Source organism: Rhinoderma darwinii, chromosome 3 (assembly GCF_050947455.1).
Source record: "Rhinoderma darwinii isolate aRhiDar2 chromosome 3, aRhiDar2.hap1, whole genome shotgun sequence".
Taxonomy (NCBI): domain Eukaryota; kingdom Metazoa; phylum Chordata; class Amphibia; order Anura; family Rhinodermatidae; genus Rhinoderma; species Rhinoderma darwinii.
The window spans coordinates 130,334,065-130,356,167 of NC_134689.1; the positions used below are offsets into that span (position 1 = coordinate 130,334,065).

General features: G+C 43.5%; 1 protein-coding gene across 4 annotated transcripts in view; it reads left to right on the forward strand.

The window, feature by feature from the left end:
- CDC25C (cell division cycle 25C) overlaps nt 1-22,103 on the forward strand; it is an 84,360-nt gene that overhangs the window by 13,781 nt on the left and 48,476 nt on the right. The window contains exon 1 of one of the 4 annotated variants that reach the window (XM_075856742.1): nt 2,865-3,118. The exons of 1 other annotated variant lie outside the window; for it this stretch is intronic. The gene's annotated coding sequence lies outside the window, so the exon portion shown is untranslated. Of the gene's footprint in view, nt 1-2,864; nt 3,119-22,103 lie in introns of those variants that run through there. 2 more of the 4 variants (XM_075856740.1, XM_075856743.1) reach the window with 2 other exon arrangements.

Consider the following 22,103-nt stretch of genomic DNA (forward strand, 5'->3'; position numbering starts at 1 on the left):
ATTCTGGTGAAAGTAGCGGGCTTTCCAATGCGGCAAAACCGCTCTATTTCCTGCGTCTTTGACTGCAATTCAGTCGACTTTCCGCAGCAGGGATTGACATGCTGCGGTACGAAAAATACGCACTAATTTCTGCTCAGAATTTTTACACCTGCTTTGCTGCTACCTTAGGGCAGATTCACACGAACGTTGCGTTTTTTGCACGCGCAAACAACGCGGCGTTTTGCGAGCGCAAAAACCATTTGACAGCTGCGTGTGTCATCCGTGTATGATGCGCGGCTGCGTGATTTTCGCGCAGCCGGCATCATAGAGATGAGGCTTGTCGACGCCCGTCACTGTCCAAGGTGCTGAAAGAGCTAAATCTTTCAGGACCCTCGACAGTGAATGCCGAACACAACAGCGAAAAAAGATAAAGTTCCTACTTACCGAGAACTTCCCGGCCGTTGCCTTGGTGACGCGCCTCTCTTGACATCGGGCCCCACCTCCCTGGATGACGCGGCAGTCCAAGTGACCGCTGCAGCCTGTGATTGGCTGCAGCCTGTGATTGGCTGGAGCTGTCACTTGAACTGAAGTGTCATCCCGGGAGGTCGGACTGCAGGAAGGAGACAGGAGTAATCGGTAAGTTAGAACTTCGGGTTTTTTTACAGGTTCATGTATTTTGGGATCGCAAGTCACTGTCCATGGTGCTGAAACAGTTTAACTCTTTCAGCACCATGCACAGTGAATGTCTCCTGACGTCGCGGACCGGAATTTTTTTTGCCGGGTTCGGCCTAAACGAGTTTGGCCGAACCCGGTGAAGTTAGCTTCGGTTGTCGGGGTTCGCTCCTCGCAAAGACACTCCGTTTGGATGCTTCCGTGCGACCTGCCTGGTTTTCACGCACCCATTGACTTCAATGGGTGCGTGATGCGTGAAATACGCAGAGTTATTGAACCTGACGCGTATTTTGCGCAGCGAACAAACGCTGCGCAAAATACACGGACTGTGTGTACTGCCCCATAGACTTCTATAGGGCATTGCGTGCCGCGCGAAAACCACGCGGCCTACACGCTGCCAAATCACGCTCGTGTGAATCCCCCCTTAGTCTGCTGCGTATTTTCCATCCGCTATTCCGGACGGAAAATACACAGCAATTTCGCTACGTGTGGACAAGCCCTAATAGTTCAGTGCTCGGGAGCGTGCTACAAACGTCCACCTTGCCCTCAGATACGCTTAGTCTTAGTAGAGCCCCCCCCCCTATAAAAGTTGTGCCATCACTGACTTCATAAGAGCTTTCCCTAAAGTAAGGGGTGGGTAGACCAGTTAACCAATCCGGTTACTACTTTCATTTCCCACAGGGCCTCTGAATAATGATCCGGGCTCTGGTTGCTATTGACAACTTGATTTATTTTTCTCCACTTGCAGCAGTTTTGAGAAGTCTCCCCTATATCTAAAGATGCATTTATGTACATGCTGCAAGTGTATTTGCCGATTTACCACATTCCTTGGTACTTCTCCTACATAAAAACATTAACCTCAGAATATAATAATCTGTAATATCTTAAGCAGTGGCGTAACTACCGCTATAGCAGCCGTAGCGGCTGCTACGGGGCCCGCAAGCACGAGGGGGCCCGTGCCAACGCCGGCACGGGCCCCCTCTGGCCGGAGGCTCCGCTAGCAGCCGCTATGGCTGCTATATCGCGACACCACTGAAGGGGTTGTTCCTACAAAAGAGATGTATCCCCTATCCACAGGACAGGGGATACATGTGTGATCGCTGGCAGCGATAAGGAGAACGGGGGACCGAAAGTCCCCCGAAGTTCTCCATGACAAACCTCGGACTTCCGGGGTCTGTCTGCAGCTCCATAGAAATGAATTGTGCACTGGTTGCGCTTGTGCGCATGCGTGACCAGCGCTCCTTTCATTTTTATTGAACTGCGCAGACTCCGGAAGTCAGAGGTTAGTTATGGAGAAATTTTGGTCCCCCGTTCTCCTTATCGCTGCCAGCGATCACACATGTATCCCCTATCCTGTGGATAGGGGATACATCTCTTTTGTAGGACAAACTATAGCCCGTTTTTTTTTTTTTGGGGGGGGGGGGGGGGGCTATATGGCGTTATCTACAGGGGGGGACTCTGTATGGCGTCATCTACAGGGGGGGACTCTGTATGGCGTCATCTACAGGGGGGGACTCTGTATGGCGTCATCTACAGGGGGGGACTCTGTATGGCGTCATCTACAGGGGGGACCCTGTATGGCGTCATCTACAGGGGGGACCCTGTATGGCGCTATCTATAGGGGGGCGCTGTGTGGTGGAATCTATAGGGGGGCGCTGTGTCGTGGAATCTATAGGGAGGCACTATCTACAAAGGGGGGGGGGGGATTGTGTGATACCCAACGGAGGGGGGCCCCAGTCAAAATTTTGCTATGGGACCCAGTCTTTCCTAGTTACGCCCCTGATCCTAAGCAAAAATACTTCCTACATCACACCAGGAAAAACCCAATGAGGGCGAGACAAACTCTCATCCCAACAGTCCTAAGGTGCATTTCTCCATGTTAACTAAAAGACAAGAAAGCGGGCTCCAGCATCACTGATCGCTACAAGACTCTTTACCGCTGCATGGCTCAAGAAACAGCTGATCTAAGCTACTCCTTCCTCTCGATCTTTAAAAGTCCTGTGACGTCATCCAGGGCGGGGCCTTGATGCAATAATATAGTAAAGAAGGGCGGACTTCATAATCATTAGCCAATTACAGACTACCAGTCCTAGCGTGTCACTGTACTAACCAATCAGATAAGAGTTTGTTTTAAAACGGGCGACGCCTCCTTGTAGCCCGAGCTGCTTTTTCTTTTCTTTACCTCATTGGTCAATCTCAGCGTTCTGACCCCGATGGTGTCCGCTGATTGGTTACTGCTTGGGGCGGAAGAATTCAATTTCTCGAGCGCTTTGCTTCTGCTCGCTCTATGGTATTTACTTTGCGTTTCCGGTGCTTGGTTCGATGTGAGGGGCAGTAGGCCCAGAGAGAACAATCTTTTATGCGGCATGTATTGAGTGGTGGTTACGGCTTGCCCATGGAGACGGAGGGTCATCTTCACGGATGAGGACGAGTTTCCTTTTAACTATGTGAGAACTCTAATATAAATGTATGCATTATATCCCCTGTAATATACTTTGTGTTTTTTCTTCCGTGCTGCTGCCTTTAGTCCACTGATAGAAAGAGACCTGCAGGTGTCCAATCAGAGATCAGCGCGAGATATTGGAGTGGACTATGGCTGACCGCTATACAGAGTCCCAGCAGATGTCCTTACAAAGCCACGTCCCCGCTTATTAGCAAAATCCCACCCTAATGATTGAGTGATATCTCTTATTCACAAAATGTTTATCATCTGGAGAGGTGGATGACACTTCGCTTATTTCTAAAAGGGAAACTCTAACAAAAAAAAAAAGAAGTATGAATCCTTAAAGAGGCTCTGTCACGACATTATAAGTGCCCTATCTGCTACATAATGTGATCAGCGCTGTAATGTAGGTGACAGCAGTGCTTTTTATTTAGCAAAACTATCTATTTTTACCTTGTTAGGAGCAATTTTAGCTTTATGCTAATTTGTTTCTTAATGCCCAAATGGGCGTATTTTTACTTTTTGGCCAAGTGGGCGTTGTACAGAGGAGTGTGCGACGCTGACCAACCAGTGTCATACGCTTCTCCCCATTCATGTAGTCAGTGCATAGTGACACTGCGTTGTTTGCTATGTGCTGTCTTATACTGACACATTAACGTTACTTAAGTGTTTAGAGAGTGACTAGACATTCCTTCCAGCCAGGACGGTATGTTTATTCACAATCCCGATACTTCGGTAACGTTTCTGTGGTACTTACAGCAGAGCAAGCGTAATCTCGCGAGATCTCGCTGTAAATGACAGGTTACAGGGAGGTCACGCTGGCTCTGCTGTAAATCCCACACAAACATTAGCGAAATGTCAGGATTGTGAATAGACCACGTCCTGGCTGGACGGAATGTCTATTCATTGTCTAAACACTTCAGTAACGTTAATATGTCAGTATAAGAGCGCACATAGTGAACAACGCAGTGTCACTATGCGCGGAGTAAATGAATGGGGAGAAGTGTATGACGCTGATTGGTCACTGATTGGTCAGCGTCATACACTCCTGTACAACGCCCACTTGGTCTAAAGTAAAAACACGCCCAGTTGGACATTAAGAAAGTAATTAGCATAAAGCTAAAATCGATCCTAACGTGGTAAAATAGTGTTTTTTTTTTCTTAAAAAAGTACTGCGGTCACCTACATTATAGCGCCCATCTCCTTATGTAGGAGATAGGGGACTTATAATGTGGTGACAGAGCCTCTTTAAGCAGTCCCTCATAGTATGTGTGCTTCTATGACACTAGCCCCTAACTAATTTATATTACTCTGTCTATTATCAGTGAAAGTGAATACACACACGCACGCACTGTGAACAGCATAACATTATTAAAGAGGCTCTGTCACCAGATTTTGCAACCCCTATCTGCTATTGCAGCAGATCGGCGCTGCAATGTAGATTACAGTAACGTTTTTATTTTTAAAAAACGAGCATTTTTGGCCAAGTTATGACCATTTTTGTATTTATGCAAATGAGGCTTGCAAAAGTACAACTGGGCGTGTTGAAAAGTAAAAGTACAACTGGGCGTGTATTATGTGTGTACATCGGGGCGTGTTTACTACTTTTACTAGCTGGGCGTTCTGACGAGAAGTATCATCCACTTCTCTTCAGAACGCCCAGCTTCTGGCAGTGCAGACACAGCCGTGTTCTCGAGAACTTGAGATTCAAGCAAAATCGCAGAACACAAACTTCTTCCAGAGACAGTGAACTAATGAAATAAGACAAGGACTCCTCACATGTAAAAAGATTCTAGTTTGTGATGTCACTGTCCATCCATCACAATGACCTCATGGTCCATGCATCACAATATTATTAACTATGTATGAGCCAGAGAGTAGGGATCCCTACATGGTCTTTCTTAAACAAGACGTTTTCATACCATGTCCAAATTGGCAAGTTGTAGCAGATGAAATAACTTTATAATTATTTTGTATTAAACATTTTATTTATAATTCCCTGGATGTCCACATATAAACATTGCAGGTGTACACTCAGTCCAGTGCCTTTGCTCACGCATGGACTCCACCCTCTCACCACATGTTATATGGAGAATAACTCATCCACCTAGTTATTTGGCCGCTAATAGTAATAGATCTGACGCTATAGCAATAAAGTGTCAGATATACTGGATGATGCAGCCACATGACAATCCCGGTCAACTGCTTTAAATAGAGCTCTCTATTATTTTGTAGTTCATTTTATTTGTTCATTTTATGATGATCCCTTTGTAGTGGTATAATTTGGTCACAGTACCTCACTTTAATATCATGTGTATGGTATAGACTTTAATGTGCAGAAATCTCTCCAATAAATGTGCCGCATGTCAATATATACTCTTAGGGCATGTTCATACAGCCGTTTTTTGGCCCGTAAATGGCCGAAAAATCAGAAACAGAACGCCTCCAAACATCTGCCCATTGATTTCAACGGGTAAAACGCTATCTGTTCCGATGAGGCTGTTTTTTTACACGTCTGTTTTTAAAAAAGGTTGTGTAATAAAACGGCCGAGAAAAAGTGCATGTCACTTTAGCCGTTTTTGGAGCCGTTTTTTCATAGACTCTATAGAAAAACGGCCCTAAAAAATGCAGTGAAAATCGTGAGTGGCTTAAACGTCTGATAATCGGGAGCTTTTTTTCCCTTGAAAACAACTCCATATTTTCAGACGTTTTTGAGTTTGTGTGCGCACATACCCTTACGGTACAGTTTGGGCATTGTATGAACTCTTTATTTGGGTTAAGTAGGCCCTGGGCGTTTCCCCAAACTTGGTGCGCCATTTCCCGACCGCCGCCCTGCAACGACTTGTTCATAGTCTACACTTCGTTTATGTGCTAGCATTGACAACTGGGTGTTAACATTCCTCTTGTCAAAGGACTGTGTCCCTACAGGAAAAAATTGTAGAAAAAATCCTCCAGCTCACCTTGTCACAAGAAATTCAGCACACGGATCCTCGTGTCGGCACACGTCAGAAATACTTCAAAAACAGGAGGGTTGGGTCCAGCGCTGTAGATACGATGTCTAGTTAAAACGGGAATCTGTTCCCAAGTTTTATTTTGTCTTCATTAAAATCGTGGTAGGTAGACTACGTGAAGTAGTTGAGGTGACAAGTGGGTATTGTCCAAAAGCAGAGGGAAAAAGAAGTATAGGCGGTAGCCTACGCGTTTCTGACCTTCTCCAGGTCCTTAGTCATGGCTTATGATACGATGTTAGGAGAGATGACCGCTTCTCTATAAATCCAGTGTCTCACAGGTGACGTCTTCTCCGATTTGTAGAAGTTCATGTTCCTTTTCTTCCCCATCTGACCTGGACCACCGTGGTGACTACTCCTGTCACTGCAGAATTTGCTATGTCATTTAACTGGACATTCTCTGCATTTGTCTTCAGTTCCAAATTAATTGATATTCTCTCTCTTGGAGGTTTAGAGAGTGGCCGGCCAGAGAGACAATGACACACAGGGGGCGGATCCATCTTTATTTTTAAGAAAATGAGAGTAGGCGTTAGCCTTTAAGTTGCAAACATAAACATTCTAAATATGGTAATATCCAAACTCCCCATATGTCTTTAGCCATAAGAAATACAATGTCATCACGTTTTGCCACATTGCCTTTATAACATCTGAATGCAAAGCCATAAACCAAACGACTTAGAATAGAATAGCCATCCCCCCCTGTAGGCTGTTGTGTCAGCAGTTCTTTGAGCTTTAGTGACAACTGTCCGTCCATGTTGAGCAATTTAGGTTCACACATATAAAAATAGTTTTGACAATTCCCTTCTTTTGAACATAAATTTGCTTAGCCATACCCATCCGAAATTACGTTCTGATCAGCTCCCCTGAATCAGGGCATCTCTGCCATTCACCGCGATATGGGTACTCCGTATACGTGTCTAGCAATAGGTGAGTGTACAGTGTTACATACTGTGCACACCTGAAGATTTAGGGAATTACAGGTCTCACAATTCGGGCAATACCATCTATCTTGGTGTCGTGCTACGGCTTGACAAATAGCTTTATCAGGTATGGAACCATTCAGTGTCACTAACAGATGGCTCCTTTAATATCCTGTGCTGTTTTCTTGACGGCTGATACTTTTGCAATCAAACATGTTAAAAGTTTAAACATAATATATCTCTTTCTAAGTAGTTGGTTGTGGTCTGGCTAGGGTGCATACTCCTGGCCTCCTGGGTGGCGTACCCACATATATGACGTATATGTTGGGTTGAAGCACATCCCTGGAGTGATTAAACACACCTGCAATCCAGGAGAACAAGATCATGTCTCATCCGGTGGCATTCATCGATGCCACCCCCTTTATTAGTTAGATTACCTCGTATTGCACCTTCTAGACCCTGCGTCATCCATTTTCTAGCTGTCTCTGAGCACTGGGAGCTGCCAGTTGCTTTTATCCCCAGACTATACATATTCTGTGTCTCTTCCCTCACAGCCGGTGAGGTTTACAGCATCAAACAACTTGTCATTTTTATTAACCTGACCCATGTTTACACATCACACACTATCATTGGGGTAACATCTAATCATGGACGGCAGTATTCCTGACCTGAGATCTATTTTCCACAGCGCTTCCCTCTTTGAATATCTTACACGGTTAAACAGACAGGGAACCAATGCCCACGCTGCTATTACAAGAGGAACAACTCAAGGAGAGTTGGGGTTAAGCGCTAGGGAAAAGAGATGTGGCTGCAAGGCTAAGGCAATAACTTCTTCAAAAACTATGCAAGATCTGAAGGTAGATGAACGAGGGGAGTGGATACATATGTAACATTCCAGCAATTTAGTCAATACTGATATCACTTGATGTTTGATAAACTTGTCATTAAACTCTTCTTCTAGCTCATCATTTAGACAATAGTAGAGATGACAGAGAAGATGGTCAGCTGGAGCTTGACGAGACCCATAGTTCAGCATTGAGATTGAGGACCTTCCAGCAGTGACTGGCGTGTGTCCAAGTTCTGTCCTTCCAATGTAACGGATGTGGAAGTTGTGAGTTGGACTTGGTACGGACTTCACAGTTCGGCTCTACTGCTTTACGGTGTCTCTTTAAACACACCCTGTCCCCTGGCTGCAAACAATGTCCTCCTTCCTCTGAATTAGGATCTGGAATAGAATCATAAACATATTTATGCATCTGTGGAAGCTGTTTCTGCAAAGCTCCTACATAACTAGTGAGGTCAGAGTGCAAGGTTTGGACTTTTTGTTTGAAGTAAAGTCCTGTCCTAGGGGCTTGTCCAAACAGTATTTCAAAAGGACTCAATCCAGTTCTCTTTTGTGGGGTACTCCTTACTGAGTAGAGCGCAATGGGCAGACATTCAGTCCATGGTTTATAGGTTTCGGCCATGGCCTTCTAGAATTGTGACTTCAAAGTCCCATTCAACCTTCCCACTGCTCTGGGGATGATACGGGGTGTGAAAAGCCTGTTCTATACCCAGGGCCTGCAAGATTTCTTGGAATACCTCTCCAGTAAAGTGAGTTTCCCTATCGCTTTCTATGGTCTCAGGGACCCCATATCTACACACCACTTCTTAGAGCAGTTTTTTAGCAGTTACTTTTGCTGTGGCCCTCGTTGCTGGCCATGCCTCAGGCCACCCGGAGAACAGATCTACACAAACTAGTACATATTCATACTGTGCCACCTTCGGTAACTGAATATAGTCAATCTGCAATCGCTGAAATGAGTAGTCTGCCTTTATCATATGCCTTTTTGCAACCCGCACAGTTTTGTCTATGTTATGGCAGGCACATATCATGCACCCCTGGACAAATCTGGCAGCAGCACTTGCTGAACCCCGGGGGTACCCACCATTTAGTCACCATTGCACTCATTCCTTCTCTTGACACATGCGTTGGTCTGTGCATTAGTTGGGTTATCATGGGGAAGAGGACTCTGGGTAGGCACATCCTGTTACCCACCTTCCATATTCCATCCTCCCCTTCACTGGCACCTTTTGTCTGCCACTGTCCTTTTTCTTCTTTTGTGGCTTGACTTTGTAGTCTACTTAATACTGTCGTATCTATGGGAGCAGATGCAATGCTGGTCAAGAATACTACGTCCTCCTCTTTGAGGGACATGAGACGCAGCTTTCGCAGCCTCGTCTGCAAGTCTATTTCCCCTCGCTTCGGGGGTAGTTTCTCTAGTGTGGGCTTGCACTTTGAGTATACCTACCTGCTTTGGCAGTGTCAGAGCCTCAAACAGTTCTCTTACTCTCTCAACATTCTTTATGGGTTTACCCGTGGATCCAACAAAATCCCTTCTCCTCCAGATTGGGCCATAATCATGTGCAATACCAAAAGCATATCTAGAGTCAGTATATATATACATTTGCGGTTTTACCTTCAGCCAGTCTACACGCCTCAGCGAGTACCTTCACCTCCTGTGCTGACATGGAGGATGGGAGTGGTTCTTTATTACCTCTGTTTCGGTGGTGACAGTATATACCCAGTCTTGTAGCCTCCTTCATGGTGGTACCTGGAACCATCTACAAAAAACTCAAAAGCTGGATTAGATATTGTATCCTCTTATATTTTCTAATGTTTTCATCTCTATTTTCATTAATTCAAGATAATTATGTTGATGATCTGTGTACTGGGGAATCAAATGTGCTGGGAAATCAACTTCCCACCAGGGTGGAAATTCATGGTCTGCTGTTTCCTGTGACTTATCCCATTCCCTCTGAAGTCTCCCATTGACCATGTAAGGCTATGTTCACACGGGGTATTTTGCCGAGTTTTTTGACGCGGAAACCGCGTCGCAAAACTCGGCAGAAACGGCCCAAGAACGCCTCCCATTGATTTCAATGGGAGGCGTCGGCGTCTTTTTCCCGCGAGCAGTAAAACTGACTCGCGGGAAAAAGAAGCGACATGCCCTATCTTCGGGCGCTTCCGCCTCTGACCTCCCATTGACTTCAATGGGAGGCAGAGAAAGCGTATTTCGCGCTGTTTTATGCCCGCGGCGCTCAATGGCCGCGGGCGAAAAACGGCGGGAAAAATCGGCGTGCAGGGAGAGGAATATCTGCCTCAAAGTTCCAAACGGAATTTTGAGGCAGATATTCCTCCCCCAAAATACTCCGTGTGAACATAGCCTAACTCTTCCTCCTCTGTTGGACTCTGCGGAAGCAATGTATCAGGGTTTTAACACTGTATGGTCTAAATGACAACTGTGTTTCCTTGTGGTTTTTATTTTATTATTTCTGGTACATTCAATCACTTCTATCTGTTCTCTGCAACTCTGTCTATTAATCTGGGACCCATCATCTCTCAACAAACCATCCCATCTAGTATAACTGAGGATTCCCCTGCTTGGACATTCTCCCTTAATAATTTTCTCTAGGTTCTAAACTAAACCTTTTCTAACAATATCTGCTGCTGTTTTACCACACCCTGTACCTTGGGTGTTATGCCCCAATTCCCGGCTGGCCAGCCCTTTACCTTGGGCATACTGCGATCCAGGTTTTCCCCATGCCCCTCTGCTAAATCCCAGACTTACTAATGTAGCCACCCTTATCTTGACATTTTCTCAATGGCTTTTGCGGTGTGATGTCACGCCAAACCTGGCCACATCCACACTAACTCTTCAGTCTATTTCAATCCTGGCTTACTTAATCCTTCGGCCTATATTTAGTTTGTCATGGGAGTTACCCTATGCACTTCTGCTGATCAGTAGGGCAACCACGTATATCTGATCTGTTTCCTAAACCGCAGCCAAATAACTATTTGTCAACAAGCACAAGTCCCTCAGTATAATATACTTTAACCTACTTTATGTTGTATTTAAAGGGATGAGTGTGATTTATCACTGTCTAACCATCTTAAGGGCCCATGGATATTCTATAAACTTTCTAGTTACAGAGATGTTACTTAACCCCTTCCCGCTCCTTGACGTACTATTACGTCATGGCAGCTGTATCGTTCGCGCTCCATGCCGTAATAGTACGTCTCGGGAGTAACGGCCGTTTCGGCCGTCCTCCCGACACATACAGGAGCTGTGACAGCTGCTGTCTCGTACAGCAGCTGTCACAGCTCCTACAGCGGGGACCGATCGCTGTGTCCCCGCTGATTAACCCCTTTAAAAGCCGCGTTCTATAGAGATCGCGGCTTTTTAGGGGTTAAGCTGCCATCGCCGGCCTGCTACGCGATAGCGGCCGGCGATGGTGACTATGGCAATCGGACACCAAACAATGGCGTCCGGCTATGCCATAGACGGAAGCTTAGTGGGTCCTGACATCGTCAGGACCCACTATGCTTGCTGTCAGTGAGTAGCTGACAGTTCTAATACACTGCACTACGCATGTAGTGCAGTGTATTAGAATAGCGATCAGGGCCTCCTGCCCTCATGTCCCCTAGTGGGACAAAGTAATACAGTAAAAAAAAAGTTAAAAAAAGATGTGTAAAAATAAGAAAATAAAAGATTTAAAAGTAATAAGGGAAAAAGGGGGATTTTTACTTTTATCAGTCCTTTATTATTAATAAAAATATATAAACAAACAAATAAACTATACATAATTGGTATTGCCGCGTCCGTAACGGCCTGAACTACAAAATTATTTCATTATTTATCCCGCACGGTGAACGCCGTAAAATAAAATAATAATAAACCGAACCACAATCACAATTCTTTGGTCACTTCACCTCCCAAAAAATGGAATAAAAAGAGATCAAAAAGTTGCATGTACCTAAAAATGGTACTGATCGAAACTACAGTTCGTTACGCAAAAAATAAGTCCTCGCACGGCTTTATTGATTGAAAAATAAAAACGTTATGGCTCTTAGAATAAGGTAACACAAAAAGTGAATGATTGTTTACAAAACGTATTTTATTGTGCAAACGCCATAAGACATAAAAAAAAACTATAAACATCTGGTATCGCCGTAATCGTATCGCCCCGCAGAATAAAGTGAATATGTCATTTATAGCGCACGGTGAACGCTGTAAAAAAAAAAGAATAAAAAAACAATAGTAGAATTGCTGTTTTTTAGTCACCACGCCACCTAAAAATAGAATAAAAACTGATCAAAAAGCCGCATGCACCCCAAAAAAACTACAATGGATTCCTCAAGGGGTCTAGTTTCCAAATTGGGGTCACTTTTGGGGGGTTCCCAATGTTTTGGCACCACAAGACCTCTTCAAACCGGACATGCTGCCTAATAAAAAAGAGGCTTCAAAATCCACTAGGTGCTCCTTTTGCTTCGAAGGCCGGTACTTCAGTCCATTACCGCCCGAGGGCCACATGTGGGATATTTCTCTAAACTGCAGAATCTGGGCAATACGTATTAAGTTGCGTTTCTCTGATAAATCCTTTTGTGTTATAAAAAAAATGGTATAAAGAGGATTTTCTGACAAAAAAAAAATGTAAATTTCACCTCTACTTTGCTCTAAATTTCTGTGAAACACCTAAAGGTTCATAAACTTTCTAAATGCTGTTGTGAATACTTTGAGGGGTCTAGTTTCTAAAATGGGGTATTTGATAGGGGTTTCTAATATATGGGCCCCTCAAAGCAACTTCAGAACTGAACTGTAACCTAAAAAAATAAATAAATGAGGCAATACTTCGCTTCTTACTTTATACTAATAATGAGCCGTGCCCACCCCGAGATGACCCCAGTTTTGACCGTTTGTATAAACGGAGACCCCTATTAGACCGTTCCAGTGCCCGGTTTTCCCCAGCATACACCCCCGAGAAGTGTATTTCTATTGATGAGTCCCGGGTACATTTTAAAGGGAGGGTTCAATTCCGCGAGTACCTGCCGGGTAAGAGGGCAAGGTATGGCGTGAAGATGTATAAGCTGTGAGAGTGCATCAGAGTATACCTACAGGTTTAGGATATATGAAGGAAAGGCCACCTCCAAACCAGACTGCATCCTGGACTACAATAGGTACATGGGGAGGGGTGGACTTGTAAGATCAAGCCCTGAAGCCCTACAGCGCCATGCGGTGTGGTATAAGAAGCTGGCCGGGCACATCATACAGATGGCATTGTACAATGCGTACATGCTACGTCGATGTGCAGGCCAGACGGGAACTTTCCTGGAATTTCAAGAGGTGATTATCAAGAACATAATCTTTAGGGACCAAGAAGGGGGGGCACCCAGTACTTCTGGAAGCGAGCCCACACGCATCGTACCAGGGCAACACTTTCCAGGAGAAGTTCCCCAAACTGGCAAGAAGGGAAAAAGTCAAAAGAGGTGCAAAGTCTGCTATAAGAGGGCGATAATGGATGACACAATATATCAATGTGACACGTGTCCCGAATAACCAGAGCTCTGTATGAAAGAGTGTTTTAAAATTTATCATACATCCCTTGGTTTATAATTTACCCCAATTTTACTTACCCTGATGCACTCCACACAGCTTATCCCCCCTCGTCTTTCCCCTCTGGGCCCTGCTGTGTGTCCAGGCAGCTGATAACAGCCACATGTAGGGTATTGCCATACCCGGGAGAACCCACATTACAGTTTATGGGGTGTAGGTCTCCGGTCAAAATGCTCACTACGCCTCTAGATGAATGCCTTAAGGGTGTAGTTTTTAAAACGGGGTCACTTCTTGCGGGTTTCAACTGTACTGGTACCTCAGGGGCTTCTGCATACATGACTTCGCACTAGAAAATCCCCAGTAGGCCAAATGGTGGTCCTTTCCTTCAGAGCCCTCCCATGGGCCCAAACGGCAGTTTATCACAACAAATGGGGTATTGCGACACTCAGAACAAATTGCGCAACAGAATGGGGTATTTTGTTTCTTGTGAAAATAAGAAATTTTCAGCCAAAACTACATATTATTTGAAAAAAATAATTTTGTTTTCATTCCCAGCCCAATTTAAATAAGTTCTGTGAAAAAACTATGGGGTCAAAATGGTCAACACCCATAAATGAATTCCTTGAGGGGTGTAGTTTCCAAAATGGGGTAATTTGTGGTGGGTTTCTATTGCTTTGATACCTCTGGGGCTCTGCAAATGCGACATGGCACCCGAAAACCAATCCAGCAAAATCTGGACTCCAAAGAACACACAGCGCTCCTTTCCTTCTGAGCCCTCCCATGGGCCCAAACGGCAGTTTATCACCACAAAAGGGGTATTGCCGCACTCAGGACAAATTGGGCAACAAAATGGAGTATTTTATTTCTTGTGAAAATAAGAATTTTTGAGCTAAAATGACATATTATTGGAAAAAATATATATTTCTTGAATTCCCAGCCCAATTCAAATAAGTTCTGTGAAGAAACTATGGAGTCTAAATGGTCACATTACCCATAAATGAATTCCTTGAGGGGTGTAGTTTCCAAAATGGGGTCACTTCTGGTGGGTTTCCATTGCTTTGATACCTCTGGGGCTATGCAAATGCGACATGGCACCCGAAAACCAAACCAGCAAAATCTGTACTCCAAAGAACACACAGCGCTCCTTCCCTTCTGAGGCCTCCCATGGGCCCAAACGGCAGTTTATTGCCACAAATGGGGTATTGATGCACTCAGGAGAAATTGGGCAACAAAATTGAGTATTTTGTTCCCTGTGAAAATAAGAAATTTTGGTAAAAAATTACATCTTATTGGAAAAAATGTCATTTTTTTAATGTCACAGCCCAATTGAAATAGGTGCTGTGAAAAAACTGTGTGGTCAAAATGCTAACAACAACCATAAATGAATTCCTTGAGGGGTGTAGTTTCCAAAATGGGGTCTCTTTTGGTGGGTTTCCATTGCTTTGATACCTCTGAGGCTCTGCAAATGCGACATGGCACCCGAAAACCAATCCAACAAAATCTGGACTCCAACAAACACATAGCGCTCCTTTCCTTCTGAGCCCTCCCATGGGCCCAAACGGCAGTTTATCACCACAAATGGGGTATTGCCACACTAAGGACAAATTGGGCAACAAAATGGGGTATTTTGTTCCCTGTGAAAATAAGAAATTTTGATCACAAATGACATTTTATTGGAAAAAATGAAATTTTTTTCATTTCAGAGCCCAATTCAAATACGTCCTGTGAAAAAACAGTGCGGTCAAAATGGTAACAACAACCCTAAATGAATTCCTTGAGGGGTGTAGTTTCCAAAATGGGGTCACTATTGGGGTATTCCTACTGTTTTGACACCTCAACACCTCTTCAAACCTGGCATGCTGCCTAAAATATATTCTAATAAAAAAGAGGACTCAAAATGCATTAGGTGCTTCTTTGCTTCTAGGGCTTGTGTTTTAGTCCACGAGCACACTAGAGCCATATGTGGGACATTTCTAAAAACTGCAGAATCTGGACAATACATATTTAGTAGTGTTTCTCTTGTAAAACCTTCTGTGTTACAGAAAAAAAAATGAATAAAATTGAAATTCAGCAATAAAAATGAAATTTGCAAATTTCACCTCCACTTTGCTTTAATTCCTGTGAAATGCCTGAAGGGTTAAAAAAACTTTCTAACTGCTGTTTTGAATACTTTGAGGGGTCTAGTTTTTAAAATGGGGTGTTTTATGGGGGTTTCTAATACATAGGCCCCACAAAGCCACTTCAGAACTCAAGAGGTACCTTTAAAAAAAGGCTTTTGAAATTTTCTTAAAAATATGAGAAATTGCTGTTTATGTTCTAAGCCTTGTAACGTCCAAGAAAAATAAAAGAATGTTCAAAAAACGATGCCAATCTAAAGTAGACATATGGGAAATGTGAACTAGTAACTATTTTAGGTGGTATAACCGTCTGTTTTACAAGCAGATGCATTTAAATTCTGAAAAATGAAATTTTTTTCAAAATTTTCTCTAAATTTTGCAATTTTTCACCAATAAACACTGAATATATCGACCAAATTTTACCACGAACATGAAGCCCAATGTGTCACGAGAAAACACTCTCAGAATCGCTTGGGTAGGTTTAAGCATTCCGACGTTATTACCACATAAAGTGAAATATGTCAGATTTGAAAAATGGGCTCTGAGCCTTAAGGCCAAAACTAGGCTGCGTCCTTAAGGGGTTAATAATCTGCAACCCATTCAGATTGGGCATCCGAGAATTAGCCCACATACGTACTCTTACTTCCGGACAGGTGCGCATCCTATGGGTCACAGTCTGCATACGCGAAAGTCCTAACAATCACTTGGGTGGGGATGGTTACCCGTCACTTCTGCAAGAATCAATTTGCAACCTGATCTTAATACAGACTAAACCCAGGGGCCGGAGGGAACACTTCGGACAGGCCATTTGAGTGTTTTCTATGTATTTGGTTGTTTCTGTATGTCTTGGGATCAGAAAACAAACGGTCAATATCTCAGCCTCTCAGAGATTCACTCACAGATTCGTGTCTACTTACACATCTATTCCTCCAACACATACAACATCTCATAGACAAATGGAGTTCATGTTTCCCAATTAGTCAAAAGAGACAATACCTGGACGGCAGCTAAAACAAGAAAGAATTGCACAGTAAGAATAACATTTCTTACTCACCGGTTTTGTGTGTAGTTCTCCGTTATCTTAGCCGTCCTCCACCTTTGATTGTCGTCTTCGATCTGTGTTGAGATCCCGGACAAGCCCTGACTGCAGTTATTTTTCTGCCCTGACATCTTTGCCCCCTTGATTCTGTAGCCATCCCCAGCCTCTGTAGCAATACAAATAAAGTCAGACCACAGACACCTAAACTATTACAGTCCCCATACCTGATCCCTAAATACAGAACCCCTAAACTAATACAGAACCCGAACCCCATACTTATATCCGCTTACACTTTTCTCTGTGGAGTGTCTCTGCTCAACTTCAGGACCTGTCCACATGGTTATGTGACCCTACGTCTGCAGATGCTGAACAAAGTAGTTTAGCCGTGTTTTTTGCATCGCTTCGCTGTAAAAAACCTGTGCCAATATGGCAGTGTTCTTTAACGTTTTGACATCTAAGGCCCCCCCCCTCCAGGATTCTTCGGGCTCTGGGCGGCAACTCAAAACACACCTATGGTAATCCACCACTGTGTATGATGGTGTAATTTGGGCTCTGTATGGTACTATTATGTGGATATATTATTTTGAGTCTGTAAAACAGTGGCGTAGCTATAGGTGTCGCAGCGGTCACAATTGCGACCGGGCACCAAGTCTATATACCGCTACTGTAATGAATGGGGGCTATGTAGCAAACTGCATGGGCCCCTGTTACTACGGTTACAGTATACTTTCCCACCTCGCTCCTTAGCTGGGTACAGGCTCGGTGTTGAGCTCTGACTCCTTTCAGCATCACAGTGTTATGTATGCTGCGCACATCGTCGTTTTGCTGAACGGCGTCCGCAGTAGATCCGTGCTTAGCCCGGACATGAAGCGGACCCGGTTTGTTTTTTTTGTGTGCGGAATTCGTAGAAATGAGTAGCATGCTACTAATTTCCATGTCTGGTTTGTATTCTTCGTTGCATACAAAAATCCACACACAATTTTTCTTTAGCGTGTGAAGAGTTTGACAAAACCCCCATTCACACGCATGGAGTGCATACAGTCATCAGATTTGCTGCGAGTTTCTATGCGGGACAGCGCGTTTGAGTGGAAAGCGCTGTGCTACGTTTTTTTTATTTTTTTTTGTAACTTTTCACTTCTATGGGAATTACGGAAAAATCTGATTTCCCGCCTGGATGCAGCGGACATCTCAGAGCTGGGACTTGCATCTATCAGAAATTTGTGGCATATCCTATGGATATGCTGTATGTGTCTGAGATGGGAATGAGCCTTTAATACAGTTGTTTAAAGAGGCTCTGTAACCACATTATAAGTGCCCCATTTCCTACATAAGGAGATCGGCGCTGTAATGTAGGTGACAGTAATGCTTTTTATTTAAACGATCTATTTTAAACCACTTTATGAGCGATTTTTAGCTTTATGCTAGTGAGTTTCTTAATGCCCAAGTGGGCGTGTTTTTACGTTGGACCAAGTGGGCGTTGTACAGAGGAGTGTATGACACTGACCAATCAGCGTCATGCACTCCTCTCCATTCATTTACACTGCACTAGCGATATAGTTATATCGTTATGTGCAGTAGCATACACAAACACTAACCTTACTGTAGTGTCCTGACAATGAATATACACCACTACCAGCCTGGACGTGATGTTTATTCAGAATCCTGACACTTCTGAATCTTTTCTGTGAGATTCCAGCAAGGCAAGTGTAATCTCGTGAGATTACGATGTAACCTGTCATTTCAAACGAGATTAGGACACATTCTGCACTCATTCTGCGTAATCGGTAGCCCCTTCTCTCTATCCGTGCTGGAAAGAGAGAAGGGGCAGCTCTTTCAGGCATAGTTTCCGCAACGATTGTAAGTAAAAAGTTCATACGTACCATTGTCTTGGAGACTTCTATGGGCCTGCCCGTGCCGTTATTACGGCCTGAAATAGGACGTGGTCTATATTTTTCAACGGCATGGGCACCTTCCAGTAAGCATACGGGGAGGTACCCGTGGCCAATAGAAGTCTATGGGCTCGTAATTACGGGCGTTTTTACATTCGTGTGCATGAGGCCTAAGTGAGAGGTTTTATATGGTATCTTCTTTTTCCCCAGTGTGTACCTCCTGTTCTTGCACTGCCATTGCAGTGGAGCCACTCTGAGTTATAACTCCCAAAATGGGTTAATATGTCCCTCCAGAAGGATATTAACATTACCACAGAATTCAGGTCACACCTAAGCCGGTGAATTGGCTGACACAAACAGCGTATTTCCCCGATGGGCAATTTCTATTGCCGCTGACACTTTTTTTTTTTTTTTCTTTTTTTTTTTAATTTTTATTTTATAAAAACTGACCTAGCCGTTGTCCAGCAGATATACCTTGAGTAAACCGTGAGCCCAAATAACTTCAGCTCTCGTCCCTCTGAGACTCCAGGTGGTTTTAGCTGTAGTCCAGGTGCCAGCTTCGGAGTGTTCACGTCACTGTTCGCATTTGTATGGTGACTGCTCGATGTGGGGTATCCATTGTGATGCATTCAGTATATCTTCCATACCTACCATTGCAGCACTCTGATCTAACCACTTTACATGAGTCCTTTGATTCACATTGTGACTGTCTGACTCATTGTACCCAAGACATTTATTTATATTCTACATTTGGTTCAGAATGTTGCTATTGACTAATTCGCGCAGTTCTATGTGAACTCCTGACGAAGGGTGCGAAAGGCGCGTCGAGGTGTTTCATCTGAGACTGTCAACAGCCATCATGTTGGCCCCAGGTAAATGATATGCAACCATGCAATTATGCTTAGTTATTATGTATGGCAACTAGTATAACAACGGTGATAGATTTGCACTTAAGTAGTGGGAGATTGATACTATATAATTCTGCACTAGTTTGTAGACTCTATATTCCTCCCTGGTATTGCTATTTACCTGTTGTTACTATGCATCACTACAACATATAGGCTATGGTGGTGAATTGACTATCTCGGATCTTGTTTGATTTTAAGTCCGTTTTAATTTTGTATGTCTTTTCTATGGGCATCTTTGGGAGGGTATTCCATCTGTGGAACAATAAAATGTATATTTTTGGACTAACATATGTCTGAATGATAATTTTTTGTGTATACATTTATGTGAGACGTATATAGGTTTTCTTAGTTGTAGACTGTCTTATGGCTATAGTGCTACCTAAGGGGTATTATAGGTGCTTAATGTGAGGCACATGGAGGTTAAATTCATCACTCCTCGTGCCTCACATTAATAAGTGAATTTTTTTTTTTTTTTACAGTGTACACATCATAAATTACGCAAAAAAATTGTTGTGCAGGTTATTACGGCCATGCCACTATTGAATATGTGTATTTTATGTATTGAGACTTATTTTTAATGTTTATTGTAAAAAAGGTGTATGTGTATTTTTTTAAAAATTTAATATTACTTTGTTTTTACTTTTTTATTTTTAAACTTTAATGTACTGTCATATATCAGATATATGCCAGTACATTAGCCTGTGTACTTATAGTACGCAGGCAGTTGTTAGGACATACCATATTTCCTGTTAGGGCATACTTAGGTAAGACAACCCTGGGCTGTCTGGCCATATATGGTATGGCCCTCGATCTCGTCACAGGAATTCCCTGTGACGCGATCCAGGGGTATCTCCCCCCCCCCCCTTCTCATTTTCTCCTGAATGCTGCAGTCCGCTGTGATCGCAGCATTCACGGGAATAACAGCGGAGATGAGCGGTTTCTCTGACCACCGCCGTTATAGAGCGGGGCTGCGGCTGTGTAATACAGCCATTACCCTGCACCTGACAACAAGTGCGCGCGCGGTCAGCCTGAGGAGATGCGGCCGGCGCTGCACTAATGAAGAGGCGGTTCAGGCACTGAAGACAGAACATGGGGGTGTTTTGCAAAGCGCCTGCCATGTTCGGTCTTCAGTGCTGCCGCTCATTAGTGCTGCGCTGGCCGCATCGCATCATCCTGACGGCGCGCACTTGTCAGGACTCCGGAGCGGGGCAATGGCTGTATTACACAGCCGCAGCCCCGCTCTCATACATTCATGTATTACAATACTGAGCTGTGAAACAACGGTATCGCACAGTATCGAAACAGTATCAAAGTTTTGATGCATCGTGCATCCCTACTGTCTGGCGACTTCGGCGTTGTAAAGCCTCCCAGGGACTGAGCCTGACATCCCTGTCCCGATATGGACAGAAACCTCCCATCAGGAGCTTTCTCGTGCACAGTGCTTTAGGTGGCACACTCCCCGGAGGCGTTTGGGCGATGTATCCCACACCTAGGAATACGTTGCATGCTTCCGTCAGAGGTATAAGTCGGGAATCCTCCCAACATATATCTATGATAGAAGGCAATACGCTTATATAAAGGGGCCTTACTTGGATATACAAAACCATTGTTGAGTTATTGCCAGATAAATCGACACACAATAATTAATTCTTTATTAATGACCTTGTGGATGGGATGGCTAGTAAGGTGTCCGCTTTTTCTGGTGATACAAAACTTTGTAGGATACTTAAAACTCCTTGATTTATAAAATGTTACAGAAAGACAGATAAACTGGCAGCATGGGCAAGAACATGACAGATGAATTTCAATGTTGATAAATTTAAAGTAATGCACATAAACTGCAGTGATAGTGTTAATGCTGATACATTAAATGGAATAAAACTGGTGAAGGACCTGGCTATTCTGGTCACAAGTAAACTAAGCAGCAGTATTTAATGTCAAGCAGCAGCTGCAAAAGCAAATTAGGTTTTTATATCTATTTTGATAAATCTTAAAAACCTATGATCCAAATGTAATATTACCGCATTATGACTCTCTTGTAAGGCCACATCTTGAAAATGGAATTCTGTTTTTAGCTCCTAATTCTAAAAAGAATAAGAGCGCTGGAGAGGGTTCAAATGCATGCGACTAGATTATTTAATTGAATGTGGTCTCTTTTACAATGAAAGGCTAGAAAAATTGCTCTTGTTTAGTTTGGGGGAAAAAAACCTCCTTTTTAGGTGATTTTTCTTCAACATGTATAAGTAGATGTGTGGTCAATACAAGGAAAGAACAGATTATGTGCTAGTTCTAAGAACTTTAACTGTAAAGAACCCTTTCCTATATTGATATTTTAAATGCCTTTCTTCCACACGCAATGAATGTCCTGGTCATTAGTAGAGTAATCAAACTATGGAATGCGCCCCACCCCAAGAGCTAGTAATGGCAGATACTACGACCGCATTTAAAAAAAGGGCAAGTTGTTTATTCACTGACAAATGGCATTGAGGGTTATAACTCCTCTAGCAATAAAAGTCGTGTATATTGATTTGATTGAGAAAGGTTGTACTTGATAGACCTGTTCCTTTTTTTTTTTTGTTCAACCTTCGAAGCTCCAAAATAGCTTTGTCCTAAAGGGGTTATAGCAACATAATTACCAAAAATGTGGCTGCTGCTCTTATTTCTGACTAATGAACTCAATATATATGAGACAAAATATTCTTCCCTTAAGTATTATGAAAGAAGGAGACAAGCAGGGACATAAGATAGTAGGGA